Here is a 5,984-nt window from a genome sequence, read left to right on the forward strand (position 1 = left end):
AAAAAAAAGGAAATAAAGAAGGAACTAACGGAGATGAAGAAGAAAAACTAAAGAGGAAAATAGGAGAGGGAAAAGAAGAGATTAGAAGATTTCAGGGAGGGAGAAAAAAGGGGAGGAAAAGAGGGTCGGCAGCCATTGTTCAGCCAAAACCTAATTTCTCAAATTCATTCCAAAACTCTGTCTGTTACTAGTGTATTACATAGCTTATAAAAGAAAACCAAAGCAATAAAATTGGGGGTTCACTAAAATGGAATCTAAACTAATTGGCAACTAAAATAAAAATTCAATCTAAATAAAATTACTACCAACTAATTCTAGCTTTAAAAATGGAAAGTAAATAAAAGATATCCTAAATCCATCGGCAAACTGCATCAGTTCTCCCGGTCTGAAAAGAACTAGACAGAACTTGACTTCGTCAAGTTAGGTCGTGCTCCCAAGATTCCCTTGTAAATTGGTCGTTGATGAGGTGGCAAGTATCATGAAGCAGAAGATGCGAACATAACACCAAGAGGAGGAAGAGTAGGCTGATGTGTCACTGGAGCAGGAGTCAGTCGACGACGTCGCATGTCTGATAATGCTTGTGGCCTCATTAAGTACATACGATCTCCTTGCTTCACCTTGATGGTGTTCCGTGTGCCATCATAGAGAATGCCTTCATGTCGCTGCCAAGGTCGCCCTAGAAGAATGTCGCCATGTGTTAATGGGGTGACCAAGCAAGTCACATGGTACTGTAGTGGCCCAAATTGTAAGTGTACTCAAACAACTGCAGTGGCCTCTTCTCGAGCTATGGGTCCAAAACCTCGCACGTGAATCTTCTTGAAAAGCTGCTTTTGTGGAAGGTTGTGTGCTCGAACAAATTCAGTAGATATAAAATTTGCTTCTATCCCAGTAATCAACAACTGCATGAACATCAGTAGGGTTTGGAGCCGTGCATGAGTAGCCTTCTGTCTGAAGAGAGGAGCCTTATCAACTAGTCTATTCGAAAAAGATGAAAGGCTAGCTGAATGAGCTTCTACATCTTCATCTCCATCATCGACAATATCGTCCTCGAGGGGATAAGGATATAAATGAGATTCATCTTCACTCTTCTTTGTCGGTTGCTTCTTTGCTACGTTCACAGAACATGTCCTGTTGGGACACTTGTTGGAATAGTGACCCTTCTCGCCACAACTATGGCATATGATATTCTTCACCCCAACACTATCCTTGTTGAACTCTGACCTTTTCTTTTCAACTTTGCGAGCTTCAGGTTTCTTTTCCTCCATACGTGGTGGTCTATAAACCGAAGGAGTCTTGAGCATACTCTTCTAATAAATGGACTTCTCTTCAGCTGTCTTGGCATGAGCCGCTGCCACATCAACATACCTGAAATCAGTGTTAGCCAACTCAAGTCGAATCTCAGTACTTAACCCACTGATATATCGCATCACTCGTTGCTGGTCTGTTTCCTGAAATCGACACCTTGAAGACAGTTTGTGGAATTCGAGGGTGTAGGAATCCACATCTTTGTTCCATTGTTGCAAGTTAAGTAATTTATGGAATATTACCTTTTCATAATTAAGAGGAACAAATTTTTCAGTCAGGATCTGCTTCATAACCTCCCAATTGGTAACGGGTCCAAGTCTTCTGACAAACCTTGCATGTAGTACATCATCCCACTATGAACATGTATACCCAATAAACTTGGTGATGAGTTCACACTTCACGTTTGGAAGAGACTTATACGCAAAAATTCTCTCCACTTTGGTAAGCCAGTCAAGAAATTCCTCAGGTCTCTTTTCACCACTGAACTCGGGAACCTCAACTTTGATGCCATAATCTCTATCAGAAAATTTTCGGGTAACATCCTGGTGAACAACTGGATCAAGTTGCTGCCTCTGAGGTTTATCTTCGATCCGTAAAGTGTTGAGCTTAGGAGGTAATGTAGAGGATCCTTCTTCAACTCGCTTGTCGGACCTCTTCATAAAGGCAATCATCTCTTCCATAAACTTATCAAACTTGGCTTCAGTCTTCTCAAGCCTAGCATCAGTATTCAGTTGGTTCTTGGCTAACTCGCGATACAATTTGTGCAACTCAACATTGGTGATGTGACCTGTCATGGTTAGAAAATTGCAGGAAAATTTACTCTGATACCACTTGATGCGAATCTGAGTTCCAAAGACTGAAATTGGATCATTTAGGGCCCACAAGAATGACTAAAAAACTCAATGTAATGGTTGAGGGGTATTCTTGTAATTTCAAAAACAATTTAAGAGCTTAAAAGAGAGGAAAATAAATAGTAGGGTCAAATTGGAATAGAAAAATAAAAGAGGGGGGCATTCTGGAATTACTAAAGGAGGATTTATTAGAACACAATTTCCTGAACAAAGGGGTTTTCTATAATTATAAATAGCTGTCCTTATTTGTGATTTTAGAAAACTAGTCTTTCTTCCTCCCTAGGTCACGATAGAACTAAGAACCAGCGGCAATAGGAGAAGGCTTGCGATGGAGAACTTTGTCACCATAGCTCGAATCACTTCCAGATTTTAGTCGAACATTCTTCCCTTCTGAAGGTATGAAGATGAATAGCAGTCAACCCCAAAGGTGAAGCAACAACTGAGAACCTGTGGCACTAACCTGCTACTAGCGGTGAACTGTAGAACCAACGATGATTCCTTGTGGGTTCTCACAGCAAAGGACTTTAGAGGTGATACCCTAGGGTTTGAGTCGTCTACAAGGTACCACCCTTCGACCCAAATCACAGAGTCAACCTGTAAGAGACAAGGGTTCAACAAGCTGCCCTTTGGTGCTTGGTGTTACCGTCCAGCAGAGAAGATGAACAATATCCAGCAGTTGAAAAAAAAATAAAAAAGGAAATAAAGAAGAAACTAACGGAGATGAAGAAGAAGAACTAAAGAGGAAAATAGGAGAGGGAAAAGAAGAGATTAGAAGATTTCAGAGAGGGAGAAAAAAGAGGAGGAAAAGAGGGTCGGCAGCCATTGTTCAACCAAAACCTAATTTCTCCAATTCATTCCAAAAATCTGTCTGTTATTAGTATATTACATAGCTTATAAAAGGAAACCAAAACAATAAAATTGGGAGTTCACTAAAATATAAACTAAACTAATTGGCAACTAAAATAAAAATTCAATCTTAATAAAATTACTACCAACTAATTCTAGCTTTAAAAATGGAAAGTAAATAAAAGATATCCTAAATCCTGCAGAATTCTTCACATTCTCTCTCCTAGGTCTGAAAATCAAGAAAGCGCATAACTCCATAACCAGCCGTCAGAAGCCCTTCATATTTGGGGGGTTTTGTACCCTCGTTAGGGACTACTACACCCAAAAGTGCAGCTCAATCGGACTCCCACAGATTTGGCCACACCTTTCTCTCTCCTGCTCTATAGAAGGTCTTTCTTTCTTATCGGGTTGGGTTTTGGGTTGGTTTTGCTCCTATATGGGTATTATATCTTTCGGGGTTTATTTGATGATATTATTTCTTTGTTTCTTGCTCCTATTTGTATTGTTTGGAGTTATAAACTGCGGAGTTAGTTACTTGTAATCTACTCCTCCTGCATTAAGGTCCCCCCGCCAACCATAGTGGACATCCATAACGCCGAATGCTTCTCCTTCCCTCAGGCTATTCATTACGACTTGTTGCCCCCCCAATATGCTTTATTTGCAAAAAGTTTGGGCATAGAACTGAAAGTTGTGCCCCAACAGCCATCCCTGCCGAGGTTATTCTTGAACCAACTTAAGCTACAAAGCCTTCTGCTCCTGTGCTTCCCAAGGACTTCACTAGACGAAGAAAGTACCGTCGGACCATTCGTTGGAACTGCAGCTGCATGGCAGATCCACTCCCTTCAGAAAACCTTGATTCTCCTTGTCTAGGCCTGCTTCCATTGGACATTTGGATACCTTTCTTCTGCCCGTTGGCCCAATCCGTTTCCATCTTCTGTCAAATTCCTCTTGCTCAGGCTTTGACATTGATTCCTCTTCTTCCCTCTCCTCTGCCTTGTCTGAGGTCTCTTCCTTTTTGTGCTTTGACACAGCCATGGGAAGACAAGATTCTTTGGCTCCCCTCCCCTACCGGTTTATTCACTTTGGCCTTTGCCTGGGAGTTCGTCAGATCCAAAGCTCTGCTTGTGCCTTGGCGTAACATTACCTAGGTCAAGGGCCACATCCCGCATCACAACTTCATTGCCTGGTGGGCCATCTCAAACTGCCTCCCTGCCTAGGATTTCGTCATCCATTGGCACATCCATGTCCCCCCCTCCTGTTGCTTATGCTGGAACAACATCGAAGACATAGATCACCTATTCTTCTCTTGCCCCTTCTCTTCCACCATTTGGAAAAGAGTCCGCCTTTCTTGCTGGCCCACCTGTAGAAGAATTCTCCCTTTCTCTAGAGAATGGATATGGCTATACATGACTTTTGGAGGTCCCTCTATTTGTGACACCATTGGGAAGTTTGCTTTTGGGGCCATGATCTCTCATATTTGGATGGAGTGTAATCTCTGTAGATGAACTTTCAACTCCAAATCTTTTGATATGATTTGGAGAACCATCTACTTTGAGGTCAGCTCCAAGCTTGACTGCCTTCGCCTTTGGCCTGTCAGAGACTTGCCAAAAATAGGTATATGATTTGCCTTTTGGGGCCTTTTCCCCTCCATCATGTCCCTTTCCCCACCCCCCCCCCACACACACACACACACACACACACAATACACATAAAAAAAAAAAAAAATAAGACTGATGTCCCCTCTTTAACGAGCTCTTGGCCCTTATGGTTGTGCCTTCTCTTTGGGGTAATCTACAACAAAATCACTAGCATCTCTAAAAAAAAAAAAAAAAAAAAAAAGGAAAAAGGAAAAAGAAAAGAAAGCAAAGTGAATTGGAGACTTGATTGAGAAGAAAAGATCAATGGGTTGGATGTTTGTTTGGTTTGAACTAACAACCTTTCTACTCCAGGTTGTTAGTTCAAACTTGTTGAGCTTGCATTGGTGAGATAAATAAGCTTTGGAAATAAAAGAATAGAATTGGTGACCTGGAGAGTGGAAGTTGGCCTGGTGAAACTAGCTACTGAACCATGTGCATGAAGATACAATTTGTAAACCGTGTTGTTGCCACATGAGATATTACCTTGACCTATGATATTAAATGTTCTTTACATTGCAGGATGAGTCACAAGATTTCTACAAGAGAGAACAGCTACGGGAACTAGCTCTTCTAAATTCTAATTTCAGAGAAGAGAGCCCTCGTCCAAGTGGTAGTGTCTCTCCTTTCAATTCGAGTGGGATGAAGCGAGCAAAAACTGGGCGGTAGAGAATCATACTCATCCCCAATGGTTTCGCATACCCTTGTCACAGATACTCGTGCACTGATATACCTTATACATATCAATTTTGTCAAATGAAGGCAGGGACTAATGAAACGAGCTGGTGAGTCCTCTAGGGGTTCTTTTGATTTTTTTTTTTCTTTCTGAATTTTTTTCTCTGATGGGAAAATGAAAATGAAAATATACAATGTGTTATATTTATAGTTTTTACTTTTATTTTTTTGACTCTTATATTTACATGTATGTTGTCTGTTTGTTGTAAACTTAGAATATTCATTGGATTTATTTTTGTGTTAATCGTTGCTTAACTAGTGTGGAAGATTTAATTAGCTGTGCAACAGTTGGCCTTGTTCTGAGTTTGCTTAACTTCTGTTCCTTTCTGACTTTGTGAGTTGTCTGACTTCAACTCTGAAATTGATATCATCACAGAAGAACGGATGATAATATTCATTTGAAAAAACATTTTGTAATAAATATTTTGGAAGAAAGAACAACCGCTGGCACAGGTACACAAATAGACACAGTGGGGGCAGAAAGACCGTGCTACCCCCGTGCAGAAGATGCTCCCATGTTCCCTCTCATTGGTCTGTGCGCTGGTATGTACCTTCACCAGCAGGGTAGCTTTCTCTTGCTCCAAAAATTTATTCATTTTCTGGAATTGGAAAT

This window comes from Macadamia integrifolia, chromosome 10 (genome assembly GCF_013358625.1).
Source record: "Macadamia integrifolia cultivar HAES 741 chromosome 10, SCU_Mint_v3, whole genome shotgun sequence".
Classification (NCBI taxonomy): domain Eukaryota; kingdom Viridiplantae; phylum Streptophyta; class Magnoliopsida; order Proteales; family Proteaceae; genus Macadamia; species Macadamia integrifolia.